Source organism: Macadamia integrifolia, chromosome 12, assembly GCF_013358625.1.
Source record: "Macadamia integrifolia cultivar HAES 741 chromosome 12, SCU_Mint_v3, whole genome shotgun sequence".
Taxonomy (NCBI): Eukaryota; Viridiplantae; Streptophyta; class Magnoliopsida; order Proteales; family Proteaceae; genus Macadamia; species Macadamia integrifolia.
The window spans coordinates 15527719-15539815 of record NC_056568.1 but is presented as its reverse complement, the minus strand read 5'-3'; the positions used below and the strand labels follow the sequence as shown (position 1 = coordinate 15539815).

At 42.7% G+C, this 12097-nt stretch overlaps 1 pseudogene; it reads left to right on the top strand.

Moving 5' to 3' along the window:
• The first annotated feature begins 225 nt into the window (after positions 1-225).
• On the top strand, positions 226-2177 carry LOC122057296 (annotated as a pseudogene).
• Positions 2178-12097: the final 9920 nt, after the last annotated feature.

Below are 12097 nucleotides of genomic sequence, written 5' to 3'. Positions count from 1 at the left end.
TGGTCAATCAAATAGCCTTCCTCTTCCATTCTTAAACTCTATTTTGAACTTCTTTAAATGTTTTTTTTTTTTTTCAAAATCTAGAAAATATAATTTTTTTTCTTACTGCGTATTGGTTTACGTGAACCCTAAATAAGTTCTGAAGAATTGAAGAAGATTTATCTTCTATCTTCCAGGAGACAAAACTTTGCTGGTGTTTTTTTCTTCTTTTGATGCTGATCCAGGATGCCTCCTAAGTAGCAATCCAAATCCGACATAGTAAAGAAGTAGAAGGTTGTTGAAGACAAAACCTTTGAACTCAAGAACAAAAACAAGAGCAAAAATGGTCAAAAATCCGTTTAGAGTCTCCATCAATCCGTCCAACCAAAACCTGACCCTTCGAAGATCGCTACCAAGAAGAAAAAGGAGGAAGAGATGGAGCGAGAGAAGATGCTAAATAATATATTCAAGATTGCTATTAGTCAGCCTAGGGTTCTAGTTGGTGCTGATCCAAAGTCTATATTGTGTGAGTTTTAGATATGTAACGCCCGGGCCCCATTAACCTTGCACAATATTGTCTTCTTTGGCCCATGGGCCTCAAAGTTTTAAAATGCATTGTGCCATGTTAAGGAGGCTAGAGGTTATTAACGAGTCCAAGAATCTCTCCCTAGGTGATATGGGACTAAAGTTTGCAAACCCTCACCGATCTTCCAAAGCCCCTGGTACTAGCTATATTCTTGGTGGGGACACCTCATCGATCTCCCAGGCGGGTCTGGTACTTGTCATATTTTGGGTGTTACAACTTTCCCCTTTAGGCATAGCGTCCCCACTATGGCCCTACAAGCTGTCGAGGTCTACTCTAATACCTTTGGCAATACCCCGACCCCATTAACCTGACACAATACTGTCTTCTTTGGCCCACGGGCCTTAAGGCTTTAAAATACGTTGTGTCATGTTAAGGAGGCTAAAGTTTATTAACTAGTCTAAGAATCTCTCCCTAAGCGATGTGAGACTAAAGTTTATAAACCCTCACCAATCACCCAAACCCCCTGGTGCTAGCCATATTCTTAATGGGGACACCTCACCGATCTCCCAGGTGGGTCTGGTACTTATTGCATTATTGGGTGTCACAACTTCCCGCCTTTCGGCACAATGCTGCTATTGTGGCCCCACACACTGTCAGGGTCAGCTCTTTGGCTCATGGGCCTCAAGGCTTTAAAATGCATTGTGCCATGTTAAGGATGCTAAAGGTTATTAACTAGTCTAGGAATCTCTCCCTAGGTGATGTGGGACTAAATTTATAAACCCTCACCAATCTGCCAAACCCTCTGGTACTAGCCATATTCTTGGTGGGGACACTTCACTGATCTCCCAGGCGGGTCTAGTATTTACCGTATTCTTGGGTGTCACAACAAAGCTGGGCAATGTTCTAAGGGTTATAAGTGCAACTTCTCTCATGATTTAGATGTCTAGTGAAAGGGTGAAAAGATTGATAGTTACAGTAATAAGCGTGATAAAGGCAACAACAAAATAATGGAGGATGCGATGAGGAAACGCTCCAAAAGGTCATGGAGTAAAAAAAGGAGTATAACCAGACCAAACCAACTGAAATTGTTTGTAAACACTTTCTAGAAGCAATGGAGAAGAAACAATATGGTTGGTTCTGGATTTGTCCTAATGGCGGCAAAGAGTGCCATTACAAACATGCTCTTCCTCCTGGATATGTGTTAAAATCTCAAATGAAGGCTTTGTTGGAGGAAGAGGTTGAAAAGATTTCTAGAGAGAAAGAGATAGAAAATTAGCATGCAAAAATAGCATCTACAACCCCATTGACTCCTGAAATCTTCATGCAATGGAAGAAGAAGAATATGGAAGAAAAGAAAGTCGGTCTTACTGCACAGAGGGTTGAGAGGGCTAAGAATGATCTCATGAGTGGTTGTGAACTGTTTCTCTCAAACTCTAGCTTGTTTGTGGATGATGCGGAAGCATATGAGAAGTACCAAAGAGAAGAAGAATCAAATGCTAGTGATTAAAAGGTCAAGGATGATTCTACCTCCTAGGCGCCAAGCAGTTCAACGGCTACATCTGCTGATGTTGAACTTCTTCTGGATGATGATGATAATGATGATGAACTATACTTGGATGAGTTAAATGAGCTAGAAGCAAGCTTGTCAAGAACATACATTGGGATTCGTTAGTTAAGTATTGAAGCACGGTCTTGAGAAAGAGAGAGAACATTCAGATCCGTGAGGCAGAATCAGATGCAAATTAATGTAAATTGTACCTGAGAATATAGGTAGATGCTATAAGGGTAAATCGGTCCTTTTACAAGCCAGTTTAACACCGTCAGTCATTTATGGGATGAATGCAAGAATCTTCAAACTAGAGGGGAGGGGATTGGTATTTATGAAAGTACATGGGGTGAACTTGATATTAGGCCATAGTCCAGGGGAGGAGAATGTAATTTCCTCTAATATTGATTATATGACCAATCCGTAGCAAGAACTCGAGGTTGGTCAATTTCTTGATACAATTCAAGATGTCGTAACTTTGGATGGGCCTCGAGAACTCCTCTCAGATGTGGAACACAATTTTTTTTTTTTGATAGGTAGGGAGGGGATGTAGATAACAACTAGGAGGCTTGAACTGAAAACCTCCTGGTGAGCATGGACTTTTTGCGGACCATAGCTCACCAACTGTGCTAGGCAGTTGTTGTTGTGAAACACACAATTGACCTCTAAGAAGCTATGGATGTTGACTTAATTGACCTTGGAGACCAAACTTCTACAGGCAGTTATGACTTGGTTATCCAACATAATATTGAAAATATGATGGAACCTTAACAAAAGGACCAATCTATTGTCCTTGAGTTATGTGAGTAGTAAAAAATAGACATAACCAATCCAAAACCGGGCTTGAACCAAATACAGTTAAAAATTTGATTCAATGTGGACAAACCAAAGAGACTCTTTGAAGATTACATCATCATAAGGCACATACGGACGTCACTTTTGCTACCAGAACTGTGCACTTACTACCGAAAATGTAGCAAATCATTGTTTATGGATTTAAGACCCTCTGGAATCCATAAACTTAAGAGCATTTGAAGTCTGGACTCTATATAAGGAAACTCCCTCCTCATATGAAGGCATCGCTTGCTTGTGTCCTCTTCTCTCCCTATCTCTCTTTTGTAATTAACTTTTCTAGTTCTAGTGTGTAACTGACATGGCCATTTGGACACTCACATCCCTGAGTGGTGGGAATATACTCCTGTATTCCCCATTGAACATTAGCATCGGCAGTATATATGCACTCCCCAGTGAATAATAGTTCGAGTGAGTACAAGAAGAAGTTAAAGATGGAATAAAAATCCATAACCCTAGAGAAGCATCACAGCCCCTAGAAAAAGCAAGTGCACTAAGCAATAGTCCAATCCAAACTCTAGAGAAATAGCCCACGCAATGGTAACATACATAATCACCACAACCTATGCAATGGCAATGTACATGATCTGTTACACCCCTGCCTTGACCCTGTCTGATTTGAACTGTTATGATAGGTCTCAGATTGAAAGTGGAAAGTACAGTAGGGTTTTCGCTCGTGGCCACCCATTTTTGAAGGGAAGGGATGACCCCATATGTTTGTGCATTGCTTTCCAGTCCAACTGGAGGGATTCGTACTTTCCAATCCTAGACTGTAAGTGACTCGACACCCCACACTTGAATCCCGGCATGCACCAAAATTGTTGGAAGACCATGAACACAGCCTATGACAACTACCAATGTGAGACCAATTAGAGGATAGCTTGGGCCTATTTTCGCTGGCTGCTTTCGGTGACCAATCAAGCTGTTGGTTGGGTTTCAATGTTTGTGGGTTCTGCCACCCGCATCATGGACAGCCTCGGATGATTCCAAATCCTCCCCCCACACCTTCCTCATGACATGAAAACCTTACGAGCCTTATGAGCTCTCTGTTAGGTCCACCGAAAATAAGACTGAAATTTCTGGTGGACACTCCCTGTTTCTAGTGGGTGTTTCTGATGACAGTGCTATCACTGTGAGACCTTATCTATAACCTTTGGGGGTGACCCATGTGGGCCCCTCCCGATGTTCCCGACATAAATTGACGTTCAGTTACCCTTATGTCTAGGATAGTAACTCATACGCACCCCGAGGCCAGAATTGAATGGAACGATCGATGGCCATACTTGAACCCTAATCCGCATGAGCCTAATCAAGTTGTGGGGTGGTTGCTTTTATTTTGGGAATGTTTATTTATTTAAAATTTCTCATATGTGTAGATTTTTACATGTTTAATTAAATTTCTCACATGATGACAATGTTCTATCATATGATACATATTTTTATGAATATGATATGAAATGTTTATGGATATGTATGGCGGGATCCGGTGTGGCCGAGGTGGTACCAGTACCATGATTGCCGTATGTTGTTGCATTCATGCATTGATTATGTGCATTAGAGTTGGTTGTAGTCGTGGATTACACTTTGAGGCCAATATGTTACCAGTATCGTGTACTCTGAGACTGCATTTAGAAATGGATACGCTTTGTGACCAATGGGGATACCGGTGTTGTGTAGTCCATACTCAACTGTTATTATGCATGCTAGATTAGATAAATAGTCATGGGTTACACTTTGTGGCTGATGTGTTACCGGTATCGTGTACCTTATGATTGTACTTGGAGATGGATTACACTTTGTGGCTGATGTGTTCCTAGTATCGTATAATTCATACTAATTGTATCACTATGAAGGCATGTAGAATATTAATGGTTAGGTATCACTCCCTATGTGAACCCTTACCAACAGGGGGTAAGGTGTTGGATAACCCATTTATGGTATATTCGATGTGCCTTTCCGGAATGCCACACCCACGGTACGATGTGATTGTTATCGAAGGTGGGAATTTGTTCGGCATGGCCGATGGGCAGACCCGTGTTGTGACTTCCAGGAGGGGATTATCAAGGGTTTTATGGGTGACCCATGCTGGCATACAGGGACCGATAGGCTCCTAATCACAGCTAGGGTTTGGATCACTATGTAGTCGATGGTAGTTCTAGGACTAGGGATACAACCTAATATGTCGTAGTAGCATTTACCAAACTTAGTTGGATTGTTAGGTGGATAATAAAATAAATGAATTACATCACGATCATCGTGGACTGTGTTTAATTTATATAATCATGCATTATGAATTACATATGCAATTGCCTTTGTTTGTTAGTGCATGAACCCCACCCCTCACTGAGCGAGTTGGAAAGCTCACCCCACGTATACACCCCTTTTTAGATGATGATGCAGGTACAGTCATGCCTATGGCTTGTGACTCTCTTTCCTCTGGACCCAAGTACGGAGTGAACGATTGGTGGATGCCGAAAGCGAAGGAGCATGGCTAGGACTGTGCTTGTGATTTTTGTTCATACACGGCACCATGAGGTGTTTAGCGTATTTTGTTATTTTGATACTGATATGTGGAAATTTTACTTTTAAACTTGATATGTATAAGTCTCGAATATTTGTAAATAGACAAACTTGGTTATAGATAATTACAATATCATTAGATGTTCCCCATTTATTTATGATGCTGCTATATTACTCTGATTCCTCTACTATTAGTTGGTTTGTACTGTGAGATTGTGAATTGTTAAGGTACTATGATTAGAGATCTTGGTAGGTTTGTAAGACAGGTAAGCGTCTCACTCACACCTCTTTCACACCAATGGTATTCCTACACGGTAAGTTGGGTTTACTGGAAGTGGGGTGTGATAGCTTGGTATCAAAGCGCGATGCTCTGCCTTAACTCACAATCTCAGCCAAACCATAATTTGGGGATTAGGAAAAAAAAACTTCAAAGACAACAATTAATAGAATTGCACAACTAGGAGACAAGTATAGGTGTCAAAGCCATTTCATTATAATCAAGAACTGAGTACATAAGCTTACACTAAATTTTTTCAAAATAAAAGACAGAAAGCTGGAAATCCTAACTAGCCTAAGTCTATGAAATTTAAATGACAGAAGCAAATGATAGAAAGTAAACTTCAGCTAACATCTAGAGCATGAAATTCAAATAAAACATGGAGTGGGAAATCCTAAAGCTCCAGTGGCAACTTAGGCCACTACTCCTACTTATCTTGCTGCTATTGATGCTGACCTTAGCATTAAGCCTAGTTCTGGTTTTGACCATGTGCTCCTAGAGGTGGCACTGATATGGTAAGGTGGAAGACCATCACCTACATTTGTGCCTCAAAGGAGGCAACCCTATTTTGTCTATGAGACAGTAGTTCCTATCCATGCTCTCAAGATGGTTGTCCATTTTCCTCAGCAAGTTTGTGGTGGTGTCTAGAGAGGCCATCACATCATTGAGACCATAAGGCCTCATGCCCTTAGTGCTATTGAAAGAGGAGGCAACAGTGGAACCAATAGTATGTGAGTCAAGTGGTGGAGCACCACCATCACCACCACCAATACTACCAGCACCTCTACTAGCACCACCACCACCCACATCAGCATCTCTGTCACCTCCCTCAGCACCTCCACCAACCCTGGCATCACCTCCCAGTTGACCCTCCACCTCCATTGGCTGTTCTTCCTCAGCCTCATCGGGTGAGACCTCGCTCATATCCAGTGTCATCTTCTTCAGGGAATCTTGGTTGAAGTCAATGACATCGGCTCCCAAGTACTCCTCACCTTGCAAGTCCACCCCAAAATGGAGGAACACATCAGTCAGAATCCTCCCATAGCACAGATTACCATTCACATCTCTTCCGTGTCATGGTTCCCACACTGGAGGTTAGAGTAGAATAACCTCACCAGCTTTGGGTAGTATCTCTGGTTGGGCTTCAGGATACAATACCACCCAACTGCCTCAACGCGTTGACAAAGGTGGAACTTCTGAAAATCCCTAGTCGTTACATACTTTCTCGGGTCCACATTCTAAAACTGAAAGTTCTCCCAATGGTCTTCCTCGGCCACAGAACAAAATAGTAGTGGGTTATACTATGCTTCTTTGGGAATGGCCTGTTGCTCTTGTGCAATGATGTGGCGAGTATGAACACGATGACTAGACATGATTTCAGCAAGGTTCCTAAGGTTTTAAAGAATAAAACCTAAGTTAGAAAGGTGAAACAAGCTTCACAGAGAAAAATCTCAAAATCTAGGTCATAGAAGAAGAAAAACTTACCTTTGATGCCTAGGCAGCACTAATTGTTTGTGAAATCACGAAAGGAAGATGGGGAGTAAGTTGGAAAACCCTCCTTGGCCATTTCCTCCTCTTCTCCATAAGTTAAAATAGGGTTTTGTGAGATAAACCCAAAACCCGAGCCTATATATAGCGATTTTTAGTCCACCGGAAACATTGGGCTTGTTTCCGTTGAGTGTTTCCAGTGAGTGAAACAGTCCCAAATCAGCCTCTACAAGTCCCACCGAAAACAACACTGATATGCATGCGATCGGATCCTGATATTTAGTGGACCCCACTTATGCATGCTCTAACCCTAAATTGCCTTATGTATACGTGTGGGACCCACTATGTATGCATATGTTCCAATTACATGTAACCTTGTATATGCATGTGAACTAATTTGATTCCTCCACAGGAGTTGTGTCAAGCCAGAACACCCAGTCCCCATCTCAGTCATGCGCATCGCCTCCTGCTTTCCCTACATGGAATCAAGGTAGATCCCGAAATGCATCCCTGGCTCCGCCGGTGCTTACCACTAATGATGTTGTCTCCATCATGAATAATATGATGTGAGAAGTTGAGGAAGACAAAATTAGTTTATGACTGAAATCAATAATCAGATCCAAGCGACAATGGAAGCCCGTAATGCACCGCCTGCACCCCGTACTCTACCGACACCTGTTCTAGTACCCGTCGGCTGGGCCACTCTTCAAACATCTGTGGGGTACAAGGGCAAGTGTATGGGTAAGATCAGCAACATGTACGTGGGCATGTACAAGATCCAACACCAGAACAAGCCCAAGTACACGTAGAGGGTTAGGCAGACCTAACAAAGATGATGGAGAAGTTTAAAATGCTTAGGCCCCCATGCTTCTCAAAGGTGGGCCAAGATCCATTATATCGATCAAGATGGATTGGTGGTATGGAGAAAGTGTTTATGCTGATGGGCTACCAACTACAAAATGAGGTTGATGATTGGTGGAGTGCTATTGAGCCCATTCTGAGGGTAATTAACCCAAACCCTACTTGGGAGGACTTCGAAGGGGCCTTCTTTGAGATCTATTTTTTGGAAAGCTTTTGGGATAGGAAAAAGAGTGAGTTCTCCCAGTTGGTGCAAAGTTCCCGGTCCATGCTTGAGTATCAGCAATGTTTTGAGGAGCTATTGCATTTTGCTCCTGAGCATCTCAGAGGTGATAGGGCTAAGGCCAAGAAGTTTAAGAAGGGGTTGAGGCTAGGAATTGGGTTAACCATAGTTGGGTTAAAATTGAAGACCTATGTTGAGGTGGTCTAAGTGGCCAAATCCATTGAAGACCAGCATAAGGATAACTTCTCGGCCCAGCAGGGAATGGGAAAGAGACCTATGGGGGCCCACTGACTTCAGGGGAGGTAGCAAACCCTTCAAAGAGCCTTATATCAACCCAACTCCAGTACAGTTCAGGAAGCCTGAGGCTAGCCAGACTTCTCAGTCCTCCTGTTCTAGTGCAATGTCTCAGTTTATGGGGTTAAGCCCAAGGTGTTTCCATTGCAATCATCCAGGCCATCTAGCCAGAACATGCCCCCACCGGAGGTCAGTGATGCACCCTACACTTTGTGACCTAGGCCCCAGCAGACCTATGCAGTCTCCAGACCAGCACAGACCCCCACAAGGCCAGAGAGCATAGGGAAGGGTGTTTACCATGACCACTAAAGATGCAGAGGCTACACCGGATGAAGTGATAGGTACATTATTGCTTGCACATGTGTTAATTGACTTAGGAGCCTTGCATTCGTTTGTCTCAACGGCCTTTGCAAATAAGATGGATTCCACCCAAAGGATTGACTCAGTGTTTGGTAGTGAATACCCCTACAGAAAGTGTAGTGCATCTGAACTATATATATGAGCCTTGTCCAATGACCATAGGTGGACATGAGTTAAATGCTCAAGTGATTGAATTGGATATGACCAACTTCGACGTGATTCTAGGAATGGACTGGTTATCCGCATATAGAGCCAATGTGTTATGTACCAAAAAGATGATCATTTTCAGACCTTGTGATAAGGATGAGTTTCTCTTTCAAGGGGATAAGCTCAAGAAACCCAAGAAGGTTGTCATCTCAACACTCTAGATGAAGAAGCTACTGGATAAGAGATGTCAAGGCTACCTAGCATCTATGACGGATACTGAGATAGAGGTTAGACCATTAACCGAGTTAGGTGTGGTGAGGGAATTTCCTGATGTATTCCTGGATGACTTGATAGGTTTACCCTCAGTCTGAGAGACAGAGTTTGCTATAGATCTACTCCCTAGCTCGGCACCAATGTCAAAGGCCCCTTACCGCATGGACCCCACAGAGTTGAAGGAATTACAAGTGCAACTTCAGGATCTTCTAGAAAAGGGATTCATTAGACCTAGTGTGTCTCCATGGGGAGCACCGGTATTGTTCGTCAAGAAGAAGGATGGAAGTATGAGGCATGCATTGATTACTGGGAGCTTAACAAGCAAACCACTAAGAACTGGTATCCTTTACAAAGGATAGATGATTTGTTTGATCAGTTGCAGGGTACCAAGGTATTCTCCAAGATTGACCATAGATCGGGCTACCACCATCTCAAGATCAAGGATAGTGATATCAGCAAGACAACCTTCAGATTGAGGTATGAACATTACGAGTTCTTGGTGATGTCATTTGGATTGATCAATGGACTAGCTGCATTTATGGATTTGATGAACAGGGTATTCCAGGATGTCTTAGATAAGTTTATGATCGTATTCATTGATGACATCTTGGTTTACTCCAAGAGTGCAGAAGAACATGTTGTTCACCTAAGGTTAGTACTGTAGCATCTGAAAGAGAAACAACTCTATGCCAAATTTAGAAAATACGAGTTCTGTCTATCACAGGTGACATTTCTAGGCCACATTGTTTTAGACAAGGGTATAGAGGTTGACCTAGGAAGGTGAAGGCAGTTCTAGAGTGGGAGACTCCCAAGAATGTGGCAGATATATGTAGTTTTCTAGGATTGGTCGGATACTATAGGAGGTTTGTTGAGACCTTCTCTTGCATTGCTACCCCAATGACTTGACTCACACGAAAGGGTGTGAAATTTGAGTGGTCTGATACTTGTGAAAAGAGCTTTAAGGAACTAAGACAAAGGTTGGTATTAGCTCCAGTTTTGGCTATTCTGACTGGTACAGATGGTATGGTTGTGTATAGTGATGCCTCCAAGTTGGGATTGGGAAGGTTATTGCTTCTGCATCCCGCCAATTGAAGGATTATGAGAAGAACTACCCCACCTATGATTTGGAGTTGGTAACAATGATTTTTACACTGAAAATCTAGAGACATTACTTGTATGGTGAGAAGAGTGAGATCTACAGTGACCATAAGAGCCTCAAGTACTTCTTCACCCAAAAGGAGCTCAACATGAGACAGAGGCATTGGTTGGAGTTGATGAAGGACTATAACTGTACTATCCACTATCACTGAAGGAAGCCAATGTAGTAGCTGATGCACTTAGTCAAAAATCCAGGTCACTGACTCTTGCATCACTAACCACCAATGAGCATCTTATAGAGGAGGCCAGGAAACTAGATTTGGAGCTACTAGTGGAAGGTGTCACCTTGTCACTATCGGTATTGGTGGTACAACCTAATCTGGTGGATAGGATCACTGTAGCTCAGGATACTGATGTAGAGTTGTAGAAGCTGATAACAGAATGCAAGGAAGGAACCCAGAAGCACTCGGATTTCTTTATAACTGAAGGTGGGATTCTCAAGTTCAAAGGGAGGTTATGCGTGCCTAGTGATGGTGATTTGAGAGACACAGTTTTGAGAGAGGCACACAGCTCTCCATACTCTATTCACCTTGGTAGCACTAAAATGTACAAAGACCTTAAGGGCTCCTACTGGTGGAAGGGAATGAAGAATGATGTGGCCACACATGTGTCTAGATGCCTCACATGCTAGCAAGTCAAAGCTAAAAGACAAAGGCCTCATGGTTTATTAAAGTCACTACCTATTCAGGAGTGGAAATGATATAAAATTACCATGGCTTCGTGACAGGGCTACCATGCACTCAGAAGGGTATGGATGTCATTTGGATAGTTGTGGACGACCGCTTGACCAAGGCAACCCACTTCATCCCAATCAAGATCATATTTTCTATAGATAAATTGGCCACGTTAGATATTGACAACATCATCCGGTTGCATGGTGTACCAGTTAGCATCATTTCTAATCAAGATCTCAGATTCACTTCCAAGTTCTGGACATGTGTGCAAAAGGCTATGGGCACACAGTTGAATTTTAACACAGCATTTCACCCATACACCAATGGTCAGTCAGAGAGGATTATCTAGACATTGAAGGACCTACTTCGAGAGTGTGCTTTGGATATGAGTTACAGTTGGGATGAGTACATTTCACTTATTGAGTTCTCCTACAACAATAGTTATCAGGCCACCATCGAAATGTCCCCATTTGAAGCACAGTATGGCAGAAAGTGCTGGACTCCACTCTATTGGGATGAGGTTAGTGAGCGGCATATTCTGGGTCTAGACTTGATACATGCCACTAGCGAGAAGGCGAATGTGAATGTGATCAGAGAGAGAATTAAAGCAACTCAGTCCAGACAGAAGAGCTATGCAGATGTCAGGAGAAAGCATTTGGAATTTGGAGTTGGAGAAAAAGTCTTCTTGCGAATCTCCCCAGTTAAAGGGATAATGCGGTTCGACAAGAAGGGAAAGCTTAGTCCGAGGTTTATGGGACCGTACGATGTACTAGAGAGGATCGGACTGGTAGCTTACAGGATAGCTCTACCACCAGAGTTGGAGAGTACATATGATGTCTTCCATGTATCCATGTTGAGGAAGTACATTCCTGACCCTACTCATGTCTTGACTTACATACCATGTGAGTTGGACGAGGACCTT